Below are 24,833 nucleotides of genomic sequence, written 5' to 3'. Positions count from 1 at the left end.
ATACCATGTTATTGTCAAAAATAATAAAGATTTGATTTAATTTATATATTTCTATGACAAATAAAGACAGTTTATTTCTAATAATTATTTATTTTTACTCTGTATTCTAAAGGCTGTTTTGTGTTTCTTTTTCTTTTGAACATGTGACCAGCAGCAGAGGACTAGAAGCTCCTCCTGCTTATGTTTCCCTGCAGACAGGCTTGGAAAAAGCTAAGTAATGTGATATTGATTAGGAAAAAGGTACCTAGATGTTTTTTTTTAATTAAAATACCGTATTTATCGGCGTATAACAGGCAGTTTTTCCTCCTAAAAATGGAGGGCAAAACACCAGTGCGTGTTATATGTCGATATAAAAAAAAAAAAAAAGGCCAGGCAGCGCTGAGAGGCAGAGGGGGGCGGGCTGGGCTGAGCAAAAGGAAGGACAAGCGGTTGCTGTCATAGTAAGTACCGCCTCCTATGATAGACAGCACAGTGGCCCAATGCCAGGACGCGGGACGTGACGTCTATCGTAGGCGTCGGGACTTCTGATGACAGCGGCTGCTCGTCCTCCCTTCTCCTCGGCCCGGCCTGCCCCCCTCTGCCTTTCAGCCTGGCCTTTTTTTTTTAATATATCGCCGCTCTGTGCAATGCTCTGGCGAGGCTGCATTGGTGGGTGGACACTGCGCTGGCAAGGCTACATTGGTGGACACTGCGCTGGCGAGGCTGCATTGGTGGACACTGCGCTGGCGAGACTGCATTGATGGACACTGCACCGGCGAGGCTGCATTGGTGGACACTGCGCTGGCGAGGCTGCATTGATGGACACTGCGCTGGTGAGGCTGCATTGGTGGACACTACGCTGGCGAGGCTGCATTGGTGGACACTACGCTGGCGAGGCTGCATTTATAAACACTGCGCTGATGAGGCTGCATTCACGGGCACTGGTAAGGCTGCATTTGGTTTTAAAAAAAAGGTTATGAGTTCAATGCTGTTTATAACAACTTTAAACTTTTTTCCTAAAATTCCCCTCCTAAATTTGAGGTGCGTGTTATACGCCGGTGCGTGTTACACGCCGATAAATACAATAGTTGCAGTGCCTTCATCCATGTACAGAAATAGAAAGGACAATACAATGGAAACAGTGTGCGTTTAAGTTCAAGATTACACTCTAGAGTGGGCATCACTAAATGGCGGTCTGTGTCTGGCCCAAGCTACTGCTCTAACTGGATCTCCGGGTTAGTGCCATTTAGCTGGCTCTTTTGTTCCCAGCCTCCACCGCTGTCATTAGCAGAGCACCAGCAGACGGCAGGAGGTGGGATAATTCTGTGCTGGGGGGGGGGGGTGAAATTGGCAATGCTGCTGGGGTGATATGTGAAGGGGACTGTGCTGTGTATAGTGGTGATGTAAACAGGGACAGTGCTGTGTGGGGGAAGTGAAAGGGGCAGTGCTGTGTGGTTGATATATGAAGGGGCCAGTGCTGTGTGGATGATATGTGAAGGGGGGCAGTGCTGTGTGGATGATATGTGAAGGGGGCCAGTGCTGTGTGGATGATATGTGAAGGGGGCCAGTGCTGTGTGGATGAACTGTGAAGGGGAGCAGTGCTGTAGGGATGATATGTGAAGGGGGCCAGTGCTGTGTGGATTATATGTAAAGGGGGGTAGTGCTGTGTGGATTATATGTAAAGGGGGGCAGTGCTGTGAGGATTATATGTAAAGGGGGGCAGTGCTGTGTGGATGATATGTGAAGGGAGGCAGTACTGTAGGGATGATATGTGAAGGGGGCAGTGCTATAGGGACGATATGTGAAGGGGGCAGTCTTGTAGGGATTATATGTGAAGGGGTGCAGTGCTGTAGGGATGATATGTGAAGGGGGGCAGTGCTGTAGGGATGATATGTGAAGGGGGGCAGTGCTGTGGGGATGATATGTGAAGGGGGGCAGTGCTGTAGGGATGATATCTGAAGGGGGACAGTGCTGTGGGGATGATATGTGAAGGGGGGCAGTGCTGTAGGGATGATATGTGAAGGGGGCAGTGCTGTGGGGATGATATGTGAAGGGGGGCAGTGCTGTAGGGATGATATCTGAAGGGGGACAGTGCTGTAGGGATGATATGTGAAGGGGGACAGTGCTGTAGGGATGATATGTGAAGGGGACAGTGCTCTGTGGATCATATGTAAAGGGGGGCAGTGCTGTGTGGATGATATGTGAAGGGGGCAGTGCTGTAGGGATGATATGTGAAGGGGGGCAGTGCTGTAGGGATGATATGTGAAGGGGGGCAGTGCTGTGGGGATGATATGTGAATGGGGGCAGTGCAGTGGTGGGGAAGATTTGAAGGAGGCCAAGCAGTTGCACAGAAAATGTGTAGGAGTACCATTGACTTTTAAAAAAAATGAAATACAAAGTGCGGTTTCCTGCACATGGAAATTGCATGGTACAAACGCACCATGCAGTTTCCATGCGGCTGCACTTTTAAAAAGGTCCCATGACCTTTTCCCAGCAGAAAACGCGTGCCTACACACCTGGGCTGTGATGTAAAGAATCTGAGCCTTTACACAACAATGCGATTCGGACCTCTGCTGGAAGAAAATTTTACTAATTGAACCTCCATGAATTTTGATTCAATACCCCTGCTCTAGAGCATGCATTTTAAAAGAAAAAACAGTTCCCATATTCCTGTCTTCATACCACCACTTTAAAAAGGTTAATTGTCAAAAGTTCTGACATTTATGCTACTATTTAAACAAATGAAGAACAAATATTATTCAAGAAATGATTGGTTAAACCCACAAGTCTTTTTTCACCACTATTTTTCCTATATATAATGACTTATAAAAAAAAAAAAAAACAATAATATTATATGTAAACAAAAAACATTTTAAATAGTATTATAGTAGCATAATTAGAGGATGAGTGAAAGGTTTAGTACAGTATAATACTTTCTATAATAATATATTGCACTTTTTATTATTTACAGGTATACATCTGACCAAAATAAGGGACAGCTTTTAGGAAAAGGTATAGAAGGATTTGGTTCCAAAAGAGGGACAGTCCCTCTAAATTACGGACAGCTGGTAGATACGTATGACAATTCTTTTGTTGCATGCAAACGGTCTCTTTTGTTATAGCAAGCAGTCTATGAAAGTCTTTTGTAGCATGGCTGCTAGTCTTTTATTACATGGGAGCAGTCTATAACAGTTTTTTATAATATGCTAGCAGTCTCTGTCAGTCTCTTGCAACATGAGAGCAGTAACAGTGGATGGCAGGTAAGTTTAGATATCCTGCTTTTGAAAAAAGAATGAAATCTTTTTGTGATCAAAAATCTTTTTCCTCAAACTGGTTTTTCCTTTATCTTGTAACTAAGAATAAGTCTTTGCTGTTAAAACATGTCTATTAACCACATTTGCTCACAGTATTCCACACCTGCTTTCCACCGTATTCTGTGCCAACCGCTTAAGAATAGAACCTTGCTCCCATTTGCTCTACATGGTCCCAGGTACCCTAGGCCAATAGAATCTACCACACAATGCAATTGTTCAGAGCTTTTAGGAGAGAAGGTCATAATGTACATTGTCTACTACTTACCGCCAGACCCTGACATACATCAGTCATGTCTCCAGTTGCTGCTCCATCCATGTGCTCTAAAGCGTCTCTGAATTCCACTGACATTTTTTACACTGCTCAAAAAAATTTAAGGAACACTTTTTAATCAGAGTATAGCATTAAGTCAATTAAACGCCTGGAATAATGTTATAGTCGGTTACGTAGCAGAGGGGGTTGTTAATCTGTTTCAGCTGCTTTAGTGTAAATGAAATGAACAACAGGTGCACTAGATGGGCAACAATAAGACGAATTCCAAAACAGGAATGGTTTTACAGGTGGAGGCTACTGACATTTTTTTCCCTACTAAACTTTTCTGTTTTTTACTAGTTTTGCATTTGGCTAGGGTCAGTGTGCCTACTGGTAGCATGAGGCGATACCTGGACCCTATAGAGAAGGGGCAGGGAACCATTTTTCTGCCGAGGGCCATTTGGGTATTTATAAAATAATTTGGGGGCTGTATAAAATTATCAACTTAAAAATCTCGATTGGCATTTGCCATTGAACTCCAGAATTGGCACGTCTGCTGCTGGTGCCCTGTACTTTTCACAGGTGAGAGCAGATTTACCCTGAGCACATTTGACATGAAAGGGTCTGGAGAAGCCATGGAGAATGTTATGCTGCCTGTCACATCGTTCAGCATGACCGGTTTTATGGTGGGTCAGTGATGGTCTGGGGAGGCATATCCATGGAGGGACACAAAGACCTCTACAGGCAATCGTGTAGACTGCCATTAGGTATCAGGATGAAATCCTTGGACCCATTGTCAGACTCTACGCTGGTGCAGTGGGTCCTGTGTTCCTCAAGCAGCCTGGGTGGAAGAGGGGGTAAGGAGGAGGGGGGCAATGAGGAGGGGGGAGGAGAAGGTGGTGGACCAAGGAGGGGATGCCATCATACATTTGAGGAGTTTAAGGACAAGTCTATATACACACAGAGTACATACACAGTCAAATAAACTCAATATGTTCTTGTGTGTTCACTTACCTCCAGGCACAGCACCAGGGCTCGGCTCCCAACGGCTCTCTCTCTCTCTCTCTCTCTGTCTCCACTCTCCAGGGAGGCACAACAAGCCCTGCCTCAGCGGTGTCTCCTATCCAGGCTGTCAGTGTCACTGTCTGACATGACACACCACTTCAGGACAGCATGTATGCTGGCTCAGGCTGTCCGTGTAACTTGCAGCATGGATGATCGAGGGACCAGGCAGGCACCACAGAGTCTGGGAGAGACAGACAGGTCACAAACTGTGACCTGTCTGTCAGTGTATCTGATCATAGAGGTGTGGGCTACCTCTTTCACTGGAAGGAGAGAAGGAGAGAGAGAGTGACTTTCAGGAGGAGAGAGAGAGTGACTCACTACTGCCAGTCAGGACAGATGAGTCGGGCAGTGTATTTTTACAGCCGCGGCGCCTCCACACTCAGTACAGGCTGTACAGTAAAGGAGGCGGCGGCGGGAGAGGTGACGAGAAGCGGCCCTGGCTACACTATAATCTAGTAATCTGGATTCTGGCCTGTTGGGGGACAGTAATTGCCACCATGTGTGTTGGGCCCCTTAGCAAGTGGGGCCCCCGGGCAACCGCCGGGTATGCCCATTGGAAAAGACGGCCCTGAGATTATTACAGTTGGATTGATTTGATTGGCTTCACTAAAATATCAACCTATTATGATGCCTAAAGTTTTGATCCTTGCAATGTTTCTAATGCAGTATTGAGGAATAGGTGATATGCTTATATTTTTAACATCTTACTTTTTTGTGTATGGTATCTTTAGTAGAACAGAATACATTTTGGTGGCATAATTTAAAGTAGTATTAAACCCAAAAGCAAATATTTATTATATTGCAGCTTACCATTTCTTAGATGAGATGGCTGTATTAGTTTCCTTGCTTAGGCATTCTTTTTTCCATTTTCATCTGACGATCCAGCCAGCAAGTCTGTTGTTTTCAAAAGCCCAAGCCCTCCAGCAGAATGTATCAGTTTACATGAATGAGACAAAAATAACAAACATGTTATACTTACCTGCTCTTGTGCGGTTGGTTTTGCACAGAGTGGTCCCGAAATTTCCCTTCTCGGGTCCTTCTTCTGCGCTCCTGGCCCCTCCCTCCTGTTGAGTGCCCCCCTAGCAAGCAACTTGCTAGGGGGGGCACTTGAGCCATGTCACAGCTCCCTGTGTCGATTCAGACACGAAGCCGCGACCCGGCCCCACCCCCTCTCTTTCTCCTGATTGGCTGACTGACTTTGATTGACAGCAGTGGGAGCCAATTGCGCCACGCTGCTGTCTTAGCCAATGTGGAGGGGAGTCTCGGGCAGCTAAAACACTCCTGCAACATCGCTGGATAACGATGGGCTCAGGTAAGTATTAGGGGGGCTGCAGCACACAGAAGGTTTTTTTTATCTTAATGCATAGAATGCATTATGAAATACTTACCTTTAGAACGAAGCCCCGCAGTGCCGCCCGCTCACCTCTCTCACAGGTGACATGTTCGCTCGCCCTTCTTCCGGGTTTGCGCCATCTGGCCATCTGATTGGCTGGAGCCGCGATGATGTCACAGGCACAGGGCTCTGAAGGAGCGGCACGAGCGGCCGTTCCTTCAGAGCGCATGCGCCAGTGATGTCACTGGCTGCATGCAAAGTAAATATCTCCTAAACGGTGCATGTTTAGGAGATATTTACAGTACCTATAGGTAAGTCTTATCATAAGCTTTCCTATAGGTACAAGTTGCAGAGGAGGATTTACTTCCTCTTTAAGATGAAGTGTGTTACTGGCTAGATCACCAGGTGAAAACAGAGGAGGAAAAGCTAAAGAAAAGAAGACTGATGTAATCACCATGCCCCAATGTACCGGTAATACATGTTTGGTTTTGGGTTTAATACCGCTTTAATTTGAAATGTAATTATAATTAGATTTGTTTGGAGTCATCTCTCTTTAGCTGAAGTCAAGCTACATGTAACAGCTCAATACAATGCCATCTAGTGGCTTAAAGAGGTTGTACACCAAGAATTTTTTTTTTCTCTTCTTTACAACCTGAAAGAGAAACCCATAATGAGCTAGTATGCATCGCATACTAGCTCATTATGAAATACTTACCTTAGAACGAGCCCCCGCCGTGCCGTCCGCTTACCTGTATGACGGGCGACACAATCAGATGGCCGGATGCCGCGGTGACGTCACTCCCGCGCACGCGCGCGGGAGCCGACGGTCACGGCACGGGGCTCTGAAGGAACGGCACGATCTGCCGTTCCTTCAGAGCGCATGCGCCAGTGACGTCACTGGCTGCATTAAAGGTAAATATCTCCTAAACGGTACATGTTTAGGAGATATTTACAGTACCTATAGGTAAGCCTTAATATAGGCTTACCTATAGGTACAACTTCCTGAGGAGGGTTTACTTCCTCTTTAACATGATTGTAGTCATGTTAGAGCATGTTGAACAACCCAGTTGAGTACAGTCCGTAATACGTTTTGCTTTGCACTACAAGGTAAATATTAGAGACAAGCTTTTGGGGTTTTCCTCCCCTATTTGCTGGTCTATTGTTTGGACCTTAGAAGAAGGGAATATACCCCAAAAGCTTGTCCTGAAAATGTACCTTTTATTGCAAATAAAAAAGTATCACAGTACTCATTTGTGTTGTCCTAACAGCATCTGAATCACTCAGACATGATGGTGCAGCTTTGCATATAATGATTTGATTATTATCTAATTATTATGCTATTCTGGCTGTTTTTAAGCAGCACAGCATGCGGACAGAAAGTAAAACACACATACAAAATGTAAAATCATATGCAACGCCATAATGATGCAACAGCTGCAATGCAACAATTTTAATTCTAGAACACAGAGCAGGAATTACAATGTACTGAGTTAAAATGAGTAAAATTAAAATGAAGAATCATATGTTAGAAGTAATATAAAGAACATGTCCCATAATCTCCCTTTTGACTGCCATGACACCTGAAAGCAAAGGGGCTCTGAAGGCCATTTTCACTTGTCACAGTGAGTGGACAGAGCTCCATGTTTCTCTTTTTGAGGTCCCACCTATCCTTAAATATTGCTGTGGACCATTAAAAGCAACAAAACAGTAAATGGGAATGGCTTCCAGCTGCCCGATCCCGATCTTCTATCTTCTGAATGTGCAAAATATGAAGGTAGGCAGGGCAGAGTCTGCCTATACATTTTACAATTTTCTTGTTCAATTTTCTTTAGATTTACCTTCAACTATGTAGTACAAGGGCCCGCATAGTTGCCAACTGTCCCGTTTTTGGCGGGACAGTCCCGCCAAATAGGACTTTGTCCCCGGGAAATATATACTCCCGGGACTTGTCCCGTTGTTCTAATTGCGGTCTGACATTATCTTGTACCTGCGCTCACTCTCAGTGAGTCCACAGTGCAGCCGTCATTATCTTCTTGTCTTCCTGCTCGGGATGGCCGGTGGGCGCCCTGTGATTGGGCGAACTGTGGTGGGGGCTGGCCTCTGACTGTGCCTGTCGAATGGTAACTTCGGGTACGCCCCGCCCCGCCCTCTTACTCAGCGCGCTCAGAGCAGACACTCAAAGGCTGCAGTCGGTCGTCCTCTGAAGAAGATTGAAGAAGAAGAACATTCCTCAACTGTGAGTCGGTGCAGTGCCTCAGCTGCCGGCAGATTTCTTTACAGACTCGATGGAGGAGACAAGGAGAGAGCAGAGTGAGTCAGACTCACTGACTGACTGTCAGTACTGTTTGTAGAGTCATTGGGGAAGAAAAAGACAGCTTAGACTAGAGAAAATGAGGGGATGCACTGGGATGCTAGAGAGGAGCAAAGTCTCAGCAGTGCCATAAAACAAAAATTCTGTCTGGAAGAGAGATAGGGAAGTAGCTGTCTCTGTATTCTCTCCCTGTTCCCTATCTCTCTTCCAGACAGAATTTTTGTTTTATGGCACTGCTGAGACTTTGCTCCTCTCTAGCATCCCAGGGCAGGCATCCTCTCATTTTCTCCAATATCTGTCTTTTGTTCCCCACTCTTCTCTAATAAACAGCACCCTGCTCTCTTCTTCTATAAAGAATTGTGAGTGTATGTCCTCATGTGAACGCGCCTAGGATTCTAATAAAGTGTATATGTGCAACTTTGATAAATGAATAATTGTAATTTAAATAATTTTTTTTGAGCCGCTAGTCAAAAACAACGAGGAGTTGTGTGTTTGGTGAGTGAAGGGGGGAGACAGCACTCAAAAGATACCACAATATCCTAATTCACATCATAAAGTGCAAATGATACATAATTCATAAAACTGCAAATAAAAGCACACACTTAAAAATATTATGAAAAGTGAACCCCCAACGGGTTCTTCAGAGTGCTGAAATTAATAAAATTACTGAAAAATAAAAGTCCGTGCTTGACAAAGTTCAGTTTTAAATACTGGTGCAATAAACCAAAAATTCCAAAGTGCTATGTGCTCAGTGCAAAAAAAGGAGGGGTGTCCACATGCAGGATCGAAACACTGGGGGGAATCCACCCCCACGTTGTGCACCCACTTTCCAGATGACCCCTTGGGGTCTAGCTCAGGTAAATGGTCTTTGGAATGGTTCCCAGATAATCCACAACCGTTCCTTTGTGTAGGTCCCACTAGGATGTGTATGAGGATCCGTTCCACTGTTCCCAAGGGATTGAATATGCGTCCACTGTATATCCTCCTAATGGGTGTGGTGGTCTCAGATGGGGCACAAGGAAGGAGGCAGACTCATGGTGTAGTATGTGTGTACAGGGGTCAGGCTCCTCCAAAGTAAGGGTGCCAAGCAGGCCACACAGGGGGGTTAGCAGCCCATGTCTCAGCTTGTCTGAGAGCTTTCACTTGCTACACAGCTTGTGAGTCTCTTTCTCTCTTCCACTCACTTCCTTGACACTGTGTCAGAGAGAGAGAGAGACTCACAAGCTGTGTAGCAAGTGAAAGTCTCCCTCCTTCCTTGTGCCCCATCTGAGACCACCACACCCATTAGGAGGATATACAGTGGACGCATATTCAACGGATCCTCATACACATCCTAGTGGGACCTACACAAAGGAACGGTTGTGGATTATCTGGGAACCATTCCAAAGACCATTTACCTGAGCTAGACCCCAAGGGGTCATCTGGAAAGTGGGTGCACAACGTGGGGGTGGATTCCCCCCAGTGTTTCGATCCTGCATGTGGACACCCCTCCTTTTTTTGCACTGAGCACATAGCACTTTGGAATTTTTGGTTTATTGCACCAGTATTTAAAACTGAACTTTGTCAAGCACTGACTTTTATTTTTCAGTAATTTTATTAATTTCAGCACTCTGAAGAACCCGTTGGGGGTTCACTTTTCATAATATTTTTAAGTGTGTGTTTTTATTTGCAGTTTTATGAATTATGTATCATTTGCACTTTATGATGTGAATTAGGATATTGTGGTATCTCTTCTTCTATCAGTCACTTCGGTAAGGGTCCTTTCACACGGCGCACCATCCGATGAGGTCCGTTCTGCTCAGTGTGGGATCGATCCGCTGATCCCCGCTGAGCAGGCGGATGACAGCTCTGTCTCCGCTCTGTGTGCAGAGATGGAGCTGTCAGATCCCCGCTGTCCTTTATGGAGAGATCGGATGTCTGTTCTCATCTGATCCCATCTGCCAGATGGATGGAAAATAGGGTTTCCATCCGTCCGGATTTGACAGACAGGATCAGATAGCAGCGGGTGTTAGCGGACATGTCTCCGCTGACACCCGCTGCCTCATGGGGGTGCATGGAGCATCCGATCAAGTCAGCCTGAAAAACTGACAGACGGATCAGATCGGATCGCCCGTGTGAAAGGACCCTAACTGTTAACTTTCTGTTGTTTTCTTGCCCTTTCCAAAACTCCTTTCCCCCCCTTTTTCTCTGTTCCCACCAGTGCTGACTGGTGCTCCATGTGTCGTGGGGGGGTGGTAGACAGACCTGACCATGGACCACACCAGCTCCAGCCCACACCGCACACCATACCCCCCTCGGTTGCCAGCTCACTCACCCTGTGCTGCCCCTGGACTGACATGTGGAGGCAGCAGCGGCTTCCCCCTCAGTCTCCTCTGTGTCCCCCTTCGTTGGTTGGGCTTCTCCAGTGTCTCCTCCCTCCTCCTCCTTTGCTAATAAGATGGCTTCTCCTTTCAACCAATCAGGAAACAGGTCTCACGACCCGCTTCCTGATTGGCCAGGAGGAGAATCCATGTGACAATAGCGAATATTCATTCGCTATTGTCACACAGCTGGGTGGGCTCGGAAGGCAGTGCTGTGCGTCCCGAGACCACCCTTTTTTTAAAGCCTATTAGAGCCTCTGGCTCTAATCACGTGCTTAAAAAAATAAAACCCCCTATTGGAATCCATGCGTCCGGCACCATGCATGTAGATTAGGGGGCTGGACACATGGATAGGGGGGTGGCGCCCCTAATGGATGGGCCGCCACTGGTTCCCACTCTATTACTTCCCCTTAAGACGGTTTTCTCACTGTCTCATTCAAATTTATTGAAAACAGGTATTTATAGTGCTGTCAATTTATGTGGGAAATTGTGAGAGAGAGCAGAGAGCCATCCCTGCTGGAAGGACACAGTGGTTATTGCCAGTGGCTAATCACATGTAAATATCCAACTTGCTGATTGTACCCAAGTCGATCAGTGGATCAACTTGGGTACAATCAGCCTGTACATAGATGGTTTGAATTCTCTTTCACAATATAGAAAAAATTGGGCTAACTTTACTGTTTTCTTATTTTCTAATTTAAAAAAAGTGTATTTTTCCCAAAAAAAAAACAAATTGCGTTTGTAAGACCACTGCGCAAATACAGTGTGACATAAAATATTGCAACAATCTCCATTTTATTCTCTAGGGTCTCTGCTAAATAAAAAAAAAAATCTATAATGTTTGGGGGTTCTAAGTAATTTTCTAGCAACAAATACTGATTTTTTTTAACTTGTAAACAACATATGTCAGAAATAGGCCTGGTCCTTAAGTGGTTAATGTTTCCCTCATTCATCGTTTTTTTTGGTGCCCCTTTTTTTTCGGTTGTGGCCTCTCCATACTCCACCCCAAATCTGTTCTCCCCTTTTTTTACTCACTGTCCCCCCGCCACCTTTTGCCTTCTGTTCTCTTCATGTCCTCCTGGCTGCCTTTTTTCCTACCTCCCTGTCCATGCTTTTGCCTACATCCAGGTGATGTGTGTGTTCCCACCATCTCAGCTTCATGAGTTGGACATAGCACAAGCAGTGAGTCAGGCAGTGAGTGGGGGTGGGGTAAAGCTCTGCTGTCCTGCTTTCAGGACATTTGATGGATGAGAGGTGGTAGAGCTGCAGAAGGAAGCAATGGGGAGTTGGGAGACATTACACACAAATAATAATAGACATTAATCATTCTCTGACAGTTGCCAGTCCTGGTCAGTGTAGTGTAGTGGTCAGTGTAGTGTAGTGGTCAGTGCAGTGTAATGGTCAGTGCAGTGGTCAGTGCAGTGTAGTGGTCAGTGCAGTGTAATGGTCAGTGCAGTGTAATGGTCAGTGTAGTGTAATGGTCAGTGTAGTATAATGGTCAGTGTAGTGGTCAGTGCAGTGTAATGGTCAGTGTAGTGTAATGGTCAGTGTAGTGTAATGGTCAGTGTAGTGTAATGGTCAGTGTAGTGGTCAGTGTAGTGTAATGGTCAGTGTAGTGGTCAGTGTAGTGTAATGGTCAGTGTAGTGTAATGGTCAGTGTAGTGTAATGGTCAGTGTAGTGTAATGGTCAGTGTAGTGGTCAGTGTAGTGTAATGGTCAGTGTAGTGGTCAGTGTAGTGTAATGGTCAGTGTAGTGTAATGGTCAGTGTAGTGGTCAGTGCAGTGTAATGGTCAGTGCAGTGTAATGGTCAGTGTAGTGTAATGGTCAGTGTAGTGTAATGGTCAGTGTAGTGTAATGGTCAGTGTAGTGGTCAGTGTAGTGTAAGGGTCAGTGTAGTGTAATGGTCAGTGTAGTGGTCAGTGTAGTGTAATGGTCAGTGTAGTGGTCAGTGTAGTGTAATGGTCAGTGTAGTGTAATGGTCAGTGCAGTGTAATGGTCAGTGCAGTGTAATGGTCAGTGCAGTGTAATGGTCAGTGCAGTGTAATGGTCAGTGTAGTGCTCAGTGTAGTGTAATGGTCAGTGTAGTGGTCAGTGTAGTGTAATGGTCAGTGTAGTGTAATGGTCAGTGTAGTGGTCAGTGCAGTGTAATGGTCAGTGCAGTGTAATGGTCAGTGTAGTGTAATGGTCAGTGTAGTGTAATGGTCAGTGTAGTGTAATGGTCAGTGTAGTGGTCAGTGTAGTGTAGTGGTCAGTGCAGTGTAATGGTCAGTGCAGTGTAATGGTCAGTGCAGTGATAAAATGTACCTGCCTGATATAGATGCTGTGCTGCGAATGTATCTTATCGCATACCAAGGATGATGGTACTGTTGGTGGGAACTTGGAGTTATAAAGGCCTACTCAATAAAGAGAGAATTGCAGGGAATTGTGGTTGCAGCTGAATGGGAGAATTATTCCAACTCTGCTACTTTGGCCTTAAGTTTGAAATCCCCTTTTCAATTTCCTGTAATTCTCTCTTTGAGTAGACCCTATAATCTGATAAGTAGGCGGAGATATGTGGAGTGGGTGGAGCTTAGGGGAAGTGGGTGTGTTAAGTAATTGATAGCTGTGCTGAAAAGTGTCCCTGGAAATGTTTTTCAAATGTTGGCAACTATGGGCCCGCATGAATGCATACAAATTGAAAGTGTTTAGATTTGACCTCATATTATGTGGTTTTGGTAAATCTAAAAATTTATTTTAGTTTTAGATAGAACACAGAGGGATTGGAACACCTGTCAGGTTTTTATTGGGGTTTGTGCCTACTTCTATTTGTCTTTTTTATCATTATCACTAAGAATGAAAGTGAAAGTAAATTACACATTTGGATTGTTACCTGAACAAAAATAGAAGGAAAATCTTCAAATGGGAGGATTAATTTGGGTGGACCTGGTGACAACCAGGGATTCCATCACTTTGGGGAATTCTCCCTTCCTGTTTTTTTCTCACTACCACTTCTGGAATGGAAGGATTTACCCCATAAAGATCAGGCCATTTTTTGCGATTCGACACTGTGTTACTTAACCTGACAATTGCGCGGTCGTGCGACACTATACCGAAATAGAATTGATGTCCTTTTTTCCCACAAACAGTGCTTTCTTTTGGTGGTATTTGATCACCTGTGCAATTTTTATTTTTTGCGCTATAATCAAAAAACATTTTTAACTCTCTGCTATATAACATTTCCAATAAAAAAAAAAAAAAATAATCTATTTTTTTTTTTTATCATTTTAGGCCAATGTGTATTCTGCCACATATTTTTGGTAAAAAAAATCCCAATAAGTGTATATTGATTGGTTTGTGCAAATGTTATCGCGTCTACAAACTAGAGGAAAGATTTATGTCATTTTTATTTATTTATTTTTACTTGTAGTGGCGGTGATCTGCCATTTTTAGTGGGACTGCGACATTGCGGTGGACAGATCGGACTCCTTACTGACATTTTTGACACTTTTGGGTGGGGGGACCAGTGAAATTACTACAGTAATCAGTGCTAAAAATATGCACTGTTACTGTAATAATGACACTGGCAGAGAAGGGGTTAACAACAGGGGCGATCAAAGGGTTAAATGTGTCCCTAGGGGGTGCTTTCTAACTGTGTGGGGGGGGGGGTGGACTTGCTGCAAGAACACAGAGACCTGTGTTCCTAAATAAGAGGAACACAGAATCAATGTGTTCATTACTGACAGAACAGTGGTCTGCCGTGTTTACAATGGCAGACCGCCATTCTGTTTCCACGGGGAGCAATCGCAGGTTCCCATGGCAATCACAGCTGCTGGACCCGCTGATTAGCTTCCCCTGTGGTGAATAGGCAGGGTATGTTTTTTTGCAGGACAGATCTGACCTGCCACCATAAAACTATGGCAGCTGATCGGCAAGTGGTTAAAGAATACAGGGGATACTTACCCTCCCACTGCCACCGCCACCAAAAGCCACTCCATTGAGAAGAGATCACACCCGAAGGCCCCATCAGAAAACAATACTTAAAGGCGTGTTGATATCTTGGTCACCCACTGCATCCGCACACCACTACAGTTTTTTGAAGAGACTTCAAGAAATGATTTATCTTCAGTGGAGTGGCAATCAGCTGCGCAAACACAGAGAAAGGTAAGCTTTAAAGAGTGAATATTTATATCTCTCTATAAGCCCAAATGTTACTGATTTTTCCTATTCCACCCAATGAGTCTGTTTTTGTTCCTTTGCTTCTTCACAGCATATGCCTCGTCTGGGCAGAGTGATCCAAATAATCCACAATAAAGCAGGCACTGCTCCAGGTTAGTCTATCACATTGGTGCCCCGTGACAGACTGGGTGCAGTTTAAGGCCGGGTTCATACTAGCTGCGGCCGTGGCTCTCAGCAGGGGGTCCGGTGCGTCTCTGTTCTCCGTTTAGAGTGCGAATCAGGTCAGAATTTTCTAATTCGGACCTGAAACGAAGCCAAAGATGCACAGGACCATTTTTCCACTGCTAACCATGGCCGCCCCGGAGCTGTTGTGAACTGGCTCCATTAAGAGCCTGTCACAGTCTCCTGTCATGCAAAATGGTTTCGGGGGAAACCCGCTTCCAATTCACATGTGAGAACCCAGCCTGTAACTGTGACTAGTAAAAATAGAAGGAATGGATAACCGCAGACCCTAGAAGAATAAAACTCCCACTTCTTTATTAAATTGATGAACCGGTTGCCGACCGCCGCAAGTACATATACTGCGGCGGTCAGCCCCGGCCAGGCAAAGTGACGTATGGGTACGTCACTAGCCTGTCACTTGCTTGTGAGCCAATAGTGGGCGAGCGCGCGCCCGCGGAGGCACACGCCCGCCCCAGCTCGTTCCCTGGGAAGTCCGTGCGTGTGACCGGCGGACCCGATGTTCGCCAGTCACTCCCGATCGTCCGCCGTGAAGGGAGAAAGGCAGGCGGCTAATGTAAACATGTGTATGAATAGTGATCATACGGTTCTACTATGTAGGACCATTGATCACTGTTCTTACACCAGTAGCCATGTCCAATCACAGTTAGAAGCACGCCCCTAGGGACACACTTAACCCCTCCTTCCCCAATAAAGTTAACCCCTTCCCTGCCAGTGTCATTTTGCAGTAACGGTGCATATGTATAGCACTGATTACTGTAGTAATGTCACTGGTAACCCCAAAAGTGTCAAAAATGTCAGTCAAGGGTCCGATCTGTCCACCGCAATGTCGCAGTACTGCAAAAAAAATCGCAGATCGCCGCCATTACGCGTTAAAAAAAAACACCAAAAATGACAGAAATCTTTCCCTTAGTTAGTAAACGCAATAACTTTTGCGCAAACCAATCAAAATACGCTTTTTGCGATTTTTTTTACCAAACATATGTAGCATAAAACAAATTGGCCTAAAATGTTAAAAAATTTGGATTTTTACATTTTTTTTGGGGAATTTCATATAAAAAAATGTGAAAAATATTGTTATTTTTGCAAAATTGACGCTCTTTTTTTGTTTATAGCGCAAAAAGTAAAAATCGCACAGGTGATCAAATACCACCAAAAGAAAGCTCTGTTTGTGGGAAAAAAGGACGTCAAATTTGTTTAGGTACAGCATCGCACGACCGCGCAATTGTCCGTTAAAGTCATGCAGTGCCGAATCGCAAAATAGACCCTGGTCAGGAAGGGGGTAAAATCTTCCGGGGCTTAAGTGGTTAAAATCCATTGACAACAGCATAAAGAAATTAGGTTTACGCGTTTCACGTTCACGGACACTTAATCAGTTTAAGTGTCTGTGGACACAAATTGCTTCAGTTTGGTTTCTCTGTGTAGCTGTGCTGTTGTCTATGGATTTCAATTGATTTCATAAAGTAGTTGGAGTTTTATCCTTATAAGGTGTGCAGTAATCTATCCCTACTTTTCTTACTGATCTTTGGTTATGTTGTAGCCCTAGAATATGATCTTCAGTCACAGCCTTGATTTGTTTAATGAGCAATCTTACATACAATACACGTACCAAAGATTGTGGAGAATGAAACACCCCATGATATAAAAAGAGCTTTCCAAGTAAGTAGACAAATACGCAGAAATGAACTGCTTCAGCCCCCCCCCCCCCCCACCTCTTTATCTCAAACTGGAGATAATCTCAAAATCAATACAGCATTTCAGTACAAATAATGGATGTATGCACATTTACAGGGGCTGTAAATACAAATGGCATAAAGCCTTGGAAGTATGATGTACAGGCAATACTGAAGCTCAGTAACTGTTATAGAGGAGAAATTTTCCAATAGGGACATCTGCTACAGAAAAAAATATCCAATAGGAGAATTCTCTAAGTTTGGAGAGATATCCTACTATTGTGTCTACAGGACAGGGAGTTTAAGAGGAACCTCACCCCCATGTGATATTTTTTTATTAATTTCCTTTTACTTGGTTTTCTGGGTTATCCTCAATTCACATACTCACATTCCCAGCGAATCCAGAGTTGATCTGCTGTAATCCACTACCCTGCTGCTGCACGCCTGGTCCTTCGCTGCCATCGTCCTTTCTTCAGTCACTGAAAGCCAGCTTCTCTTCCTCGTTCAGACATCTGGCCCCCTGATAACATGTGCCAAATCTGCCCTCCTCCAGCTTACACTAAAAAATAATGTCATTAAGCCCCCATTCACACTGGTGCGACTTGTTATGCGATTTGACAGTTCAAAATCGCATTACAAGTCACACCCCATTTTCCGACAATGGAACTGTTTATATTGGCGTGACTCATGTCGCAGTGATTATAAAAGCTTTCTGCACTACTTTTTGCCAATTTTTATTGCGATTTGCATAGACTTCTGTTAAATTAAGTAGCAAGCTGCAATTAAATTGACAGTGCAAATCGCACTGTTGTGTGTCCTGAAGTAGTGCAATTTCAAAGCCGCACTGGTGTGAACGGGGGCTTGGAGCATTCAACGTATTAGTTAGGATCTGGCTGTTTTTTTTACATTTTTTTTCTTTAGGAGGAGCTTGAATCAGTTAAGATGAAACCAATATTAAAGTTTATCTATAGTCATTACATTTTTTGTTTTAATTTAATTAGATTACAGCATGGTAAGAACTTCTACTAGGCTATTTTTGACTGTGATTCTGTGCGAAATTCAGTGTATTTGTAACTTTGAGCTGATATCCCAAACAGAGTTATTAGCTTTCCCAGATATGAAATAAAGATGCAAAGAGAGGCGATGTTTGTAGAGCAAATCAGGAGAGCAGCTTTTGCTGCTCATCCACCCTAGAAAAAAAAGTGTTATATTGGTAGAATTGGAAAAGATGGATAAAGATGGATAAAGATGTGCTGATTAGAAAGGTGGACTATTTTCCACCATTAAATTCCTGTTTATTCATAATAGACTATTTATAACCATTTTTTTTCCATTTTCCTTTTATCGTTACATTGATTGGACGTGTTTTTCAACAACTATATTGTTGAGCCTCGTGAGGAGGTTGATCAGATTTCTGGGGGTGGCCAGGGTGGGGGGGGGGGCGACCGACGACCTATTAGAATGGTCTCGGTTGATACCCCATACAGGCATTCTCCCAGAACTCCACCTTTGATTAGACCTTCTGGCCATCCGATGAGACCTGTGAGGAATCATCATCCATCCGGTCCTAATACCTCTCAATACCCACACAATTTTATTACTCCATACAGGGGTCACAAAAATAAAAACAAAAAGAAAAAACATAAGAAACCCAAACACAATCAATATTATACTTCAACGCATAATTAATTCGCTCCTCTGGAAAATTTCCAGGGGGATTATGATGATTATGACGATAGATTCATCACACGACATCCTCAACCTACCTCCTATAGGAATAATCATCCCCAAGAACATTGGTATGATTCACCATGGAGGACAGAACATCCTCAGAGGTATCCACATTTTTTTCTGAGGGATCGTTACGACTACAATCAGAACGTAAGTTGAAGCGAGGAACTAGAGGGGGAAGGAGGAGGCAAAAAGAAAAGAAAAAGGACTTAAAGGGAGCAGGAATTTTTAATCTAAGTTCGGCTTCTCTTACTGATGACGAACTATTTGTTCTTGACCGGGGTTTAAGGCACTTTCCATTTAAACCACTGGATAAGTTCAGTGTTTTTATGGACGTACTAAAGTATATGTGTAAGCTTAATATCAAACGCTATATGCTTTCTAACCCGATTTAGGAATTAGACTCAGATAATAGAGTGGGTGAAGCACTCTCTCTTTTTAATCCTCCTGGCCCCCTAGCCCCGTCATTGGGTGTCTTTAGGGACTTGGTAATTAAGGACCTAGAAACCCTGGAGGTCAAACGTATGCACGTTCAAGTAGGTTTTCTATGGGACTTAAAGCCTTACAAGCAAGGGAAAAACCTTGTAGTGAGACCTGCAGATAAGGGGGGAGGCATCGTGGTCTTAGACAAATCAGCTTATTTGGCTGAAATGTCAAACATTCTGTCGGACCATGATACCTACTCCCTATTGAACTCTAATCCCACCTCCAAATTCAAATTGGAGCTCTCGAAAATGATTAATAAAGGCTATAAGGACAACATTCTTAATAAAAAGGAGAAATCCTTTCTGGTCCCAGTGGCACCTAGGGTTCCCATAATGTACTATCTCCCCAAGGTCCACAAGGATCCCATTCACCCTCCTGGTTGTCCCATCATAAGTGGGATCGACTCGGTAACATCGAGGGTGGGGAAGTACATTGATGGCTAGCTGCAACCATTAGTGGTGTCCACTCCTACTTTTTTAAGAGACTCCACCCAGGTCCTTAGGCTGCTTTATGATGTGGTGTGGAGGGAGGGCTACTTGTTAGCCACGGCTGATGTGGCCTCCCTCTACACCATCATCTCCCATGATCATGGGCTTAATGCTGTGGCCTCCTTCTTACAGAGGGAGCCACAGCTCATCCCAGCACAAAGGGAATGGATTCTTGACCTCCTCTCCTTCGCCATGACACACAACTACTTTTGGTTTGGAGGTTCCTATTACCTCCAAGCTAAGGGTGTTGCCATGGGTGCTAAATTTGCACCAAGCATGGCAAACCTGTTCATGGCGAAGTGGGAGGAGGATTTTGTCTTCAGAGATCAAAGATCAGAACTCGTTCTTTGGAAAAGATATATTGATGATGTCATTCTTATTTGAAATGACACCACTGATTCATTGAACGGGTTCTTTGAAGACTTGAATGACAATATTTTTTGGATTAGATTGCAACATGAGGCAAGTGATAGTAATATCCACTTCCTGGATCTCAATATTGCAGTCCGGAGCAATGCTCTGGTAACAACAACCTATTTCAAGGCTACTGATCAGAACGGCTTCATCGGCACTGACAGCTTCCATCACCCTTCATGGTTGAGGTCGGTGCCGAACAGCCAGTTCATCAGGGTCCAGAGGAACTGTACCCTCTTGGAGGATTATTTCCAACAATCACGGACCCTGAAAGAAAAGTTCCTTGATAAAGGTTACCTCAGTGTTCATCTAGACCAGGTGATCAATGAAGTGGCCAATATAAATAGATTCAAGATGTTGAGAGAAACTCCCAAAGAAAAAGATTCCAATGCGGGATTTGCAACTTCCTTTGTAACCTTATATACCCAGCAGTATCGGGATTTTTCCCTTGTTTTTTCTATCCTCACCCTTTTTCAATATTGGGTCTATTTATTTATTTAATTTCCATTTGATTGATATTTGATTGGACTATTAACCGTGTGGTTGTGTTGTGTCTATACAAGTTGTTCCTAGGGAAAGAGCCACAGGACGTGGGATGGATTGCATTACTAATTTGTATTCTGTTTTCTGGTTTGGAACCCTTGTTTTGGTGAACCGCATATCCTCTGTGTAGTTATCGTTCCGGTGCGGAAGCCCGGATGTGATATGTCTTCCGAGGAGGCGGCTCACTGGAATGCATTCCATTCAAACGTCCTGGTTAGTACCACCGATAGCGGAAGTGCGTCATTACGCATGCCGTAACCGGAAGCGGAAGTGCGTCATTGCACCTTCCGATTGGGGACACTATTTATGGCGTGCTGCTTGGTGTGGGCTTTGCCTTTGACAACGTCCTATGGTGCGACGAAACGCGTCAGACACGCCAGCCCACATGCAGACACGCCTCCAGCCACGTCCATTATGAATACATGCTTTGTATCATGCAACATCATGTGAGTTATCTACTTTGTTTTTTTATTCTAATAAACGTACATACTTCACTATTGAGTCCCATTTGTCTTTGGAGGGGCACCTTTACCAATTGTGACACGGAGTTTATGAAGTATGAATGTATGATTGATGACCTATCATCAATGATGAAGTTATCGTGATGGACCTGGTGCCAGATACCTGTGGGGATACCGCTCTACTCGTGATTTCTGTGGTTCATGCCTGTTTGACCTTCCTTAACGGGGGGGTCCAATGTTCCGGTAAGGGAATTACTTTATATGAGCATGTGGTTCCTCCAGGATTGGGGGTTTCAACGCTATGGTGTTAGAACTTTTCTTCATTCATCTCTGACCCTTAGCACGCGGCCTCACGGACTTTATATGGACTTTGTTTAGTCTTTTTACTTCTGTTGCATTTATTTTTTTATGAAGTGTTTAGCGCTGTACACCTTTTTACAACATTTTTTCTGGTCTGATATTACCTATGTGCCGGCAGCCCTTTGTGCACTAAGCGTGGCTATCTCTCCCCCTTTGTTTTCTAAATATATGTTCAGACATCTTATAGTCACAAGCTATAGCACTCAGCATAACAGATTATTTTAAAATGGTAACACAACAGAACAGAAATGGGAACGCTTCAAATCAATTTTATGCAAACACACGTCCAAAATTAAAAAAGCTATAAGGAAAGAATATTGAAAAAATATAAACATGAAGGAACACTGTGATGGAACCATCCAGCAATCAGCTTGGGTGCCTCCGTCATAATATATAGCTTCTTCCAGTCTGGAACCAGGAACCAAGCATTATAGTTGAGCACCCAAGATACAAGTAGACACCAGCTCAGATGTGGACTAAAACTAATTTTATTGAAAATGCACACAGAATATTTTGCACAAAATATCAGGTAAGCCTGATCACATTACCCTAACAATGCAAACTGTACACAGGAATATAATTAACATAGCTAAGGAGCAGCCAACATAAACATTAGGCTAAATAAACAACTAAATATATGTAAACCCTTTGAAGGCGCCATCCTGTAAAAATGTATGAATAAACCTACCCACTAACTGCCGTCCCTTTAAATGTGAAACACATTAAACAAGAAATCAAAATAAAGTAAGGCGCTGTTAGAAATAATGTTGCATAGTGCAATGTGCACGTGCCAGAAAAGTGTGTAGAATTATAACATATCACAAATCATCAATGTGTGTCCATTACAAACCAATTTGAAAAAAATTATATTAAAACTGTAAATGAATAAATTTAGTTAACATATAGCATCCAAAGTGCAATGCATATTAATGGCAGTCCACTCTCATAAGTGCCAATAATAAAAAATCTTCAATCACTGTGACCACAACCATAAAATTGTGCTCCTCTTCTAAACATATAGTGCTCCACCACGTGCAAAGCAAACTATTGTGCTCACAAAGTCCCAAGGCCCCTGGGGACCACAAGACTTACCAGGAAAACTAATGCCCAAAGCCACCAAAGATCCTTTCCTCAATTAGCCCAATTGTGTTGATGCACAGGCCCCTCTCAGATAGCCAGTCACATGTATAAAAAGGCAAGAGGACAGGATAATCGTCCAACACCGTTTATTAAAAATTCCTTTCTAACATAAAATCTTCTAATATTCTGCTTACATCAGAGGTGCTTAGACCGACACCAGCTCAAAACACCTCTACTGCATCCCACATTCAATAACACTGGTACAGTCTCACCCCTTACTCCACTCAGCCGGCCAGCGTGGTTTCCATGGAGATACCAGATGTGATGTCAGTGGTTATACAGGAACTGTAGACAGCAACCAGATCTCAATGCATTTCGTCATCCATAGGCATCATCAGGAAATCCTGGGAGGCACACAATGGGAGATACAAACTTAACTATAAACACTTAACACCTTAATAAACAGACTATAGCAGGGGACCCCAGTATCAGGTTGCATAAATTTGATCATATTAACATCTGCTCTGAGTCTCACATTATAAAGCAGTCATTGTTGGTTTGGGCATAGGGGCCCCAAATGTGTATCTGGGTCCTCCAGTTCCCAGAGTCTGTGTGTTTATGGGAGACATGGACTTGAATCTGAAGCAAGAGTTCTCCAAGGGTCCCCCAGGCACACACTTCCCAAAGTGTAGTGCTCCCTTAAAAGCCAGGGCCCATAGTCAGTAGGCAAGAGGCCACCCTGCAGTGCCCTCCTGGTTGGGTCTGCCACAAACACTATCATCATTTAAAAAGATACAAAGAATAATAACTGAATATGTCAAAAGAAAACCAAGCCTGTAAACTTCAAAATGAACAACCGGTCTTAAAAGAGAGTAGGACAAATCCTCAAAAATAATAGCAAAAAGGTGATGGCTGAGTGTGTAGCCCCTTTACAAGATACGAGTTGGTGACTGAGGACAAAGAGAAGGCAAATTTCTTAAATTCCTTCTTTAGTTCTGTGTATACAAAGGAACATAGAGGAGCTTAAGTTCATAATTGTCACGGTTCTCGCCATGGTTTATAGACAGCCAGGCGTGGTCGCCATTAAGTACCTGACATGGGATTTGAACCTGTGTACTTTGACATTCTGTCCTGTTAACCTGCCTCTGAGCCACAGTTCAGCTCATATGTATCCAGTCTTGTTAATCTAGTATTGCCTGCAGCACTAGGGGGCTGGACTTCACCTGAGTGTGCTCTTGTCTTTCATTGACCACCTGAAGCTAATTGCCCAATTAAGCAAGCTATATAACACTGTCTCTCACTTAGAGCATGGTCAGTTCATTGCTGATCCTTTCTTGTTCCTGTGTTGCTGATCCTTCCTTGTTCCTGTGTTGCTGATCTATGTTCCAGACCTTGTTCCTGTTGACAGACATTGTTCCTGTGTTCCTATTTCCCAAGCGTGTGTTCCAGACTGACTCCAGCTTCCATCCTTACCTTGTTGTTCTTGTGATCCTTATCCGGACTCGTGTCATCCAGTGACTTCTGTTATTCCTGGACTTCCCTTCCCATTGTATTCCTGCCGGTCCTGCCTATTGGAGCACCGTCCCTGCCAAGCCCCCGTGCACAAATTCACAGCCCAGGTGGCTTTCTTACCTGGTCACCTTGGACTGTGGATATCTGCAAGGGTGAGCGTACATCTCTGCGTTACAGACTCCAACAAAGGTAAGCGCCGTGACATAATGAACTGACCATATGGAGTCCGCAGAGATGTGCAAGCAGCTCACCCAGCAGGTGTCCAGCCTGGCCCAGACTGTGTCAGAGTTGCAGCAAGAAGTGCTGATACTTAAAGGCACAGTACGCCCAGCCCTGGAACCTGCACATCCAGAACCCTATGTCTTATTACCTGACAGATTTGATGGTTCCCGTTCCTCATGTACAACCTTCTGGATGGATTGTGAGCTCCTGTTTGTCCTTAAGCCCAGGACCTATTACAGTGACTTTATCAAGCTTCATTCCGCTATTAATTTGCTTTCCGGAAGGATGAAGACATGGGCATACCAAATGCTGCAGGAGAAAAGTCCTATCTTGGACAATTGGGAGTCATTTATAACTGCCATGGACTCTCAGTGTCATACCTCCCAGAAAGCTGCTCCCGGTTCCCGCAGACCTCGGGTATCTAGAGAAAAAGCAAACCCATACGAATCTGACTCTGCCTGGTCACAGTACAAGCCTGCCTGCACCAGCCGGCCTAGTCACCCTGACACTACTCCAATATGCTTTGATCCTCCAGAGGTTAAAGAGGAGCCCATGGAGATCGGCGCTGTGCGCACCAGGCTGTCATCCAAAGAAAGAGACCTTAGGAGAAACTGTGGCCTTTGTTTCTATTGTGGAGAGAGGGGACATTTTATCACATTTTGCCCAACTCGTCCATCCAGGCCTATGGCTCTCCCAGTGGATACCATGCAGATCCGTCCTGTCTTCCCAGAAACACAGCCTGGAAACTGCCAAGGTTGCTGCCAGCCCTGTCCCCGTTCTGTGTCTGAAAAGGGCACCCAGACTATGGCAATCATTGAAACCAGTACCCCTGTGGAAGTCCCTCCTCCAGCTCCA

This window comes from Pelophylax lessonae (assembly GCF_965119305.1).
Source record: "Pelophylax lessonae genome assembly, chromosome: 2".
NCBI classification, from domain to species: domain Eukaryota; kingdom Metazoa; phylum Chordata; class Amphibia; order Anura; family Ranidae; genus Pelophylax; species Pelophylax lessonae.
This window is presented reverse-complemented; position numbering follows the sequence as displayed.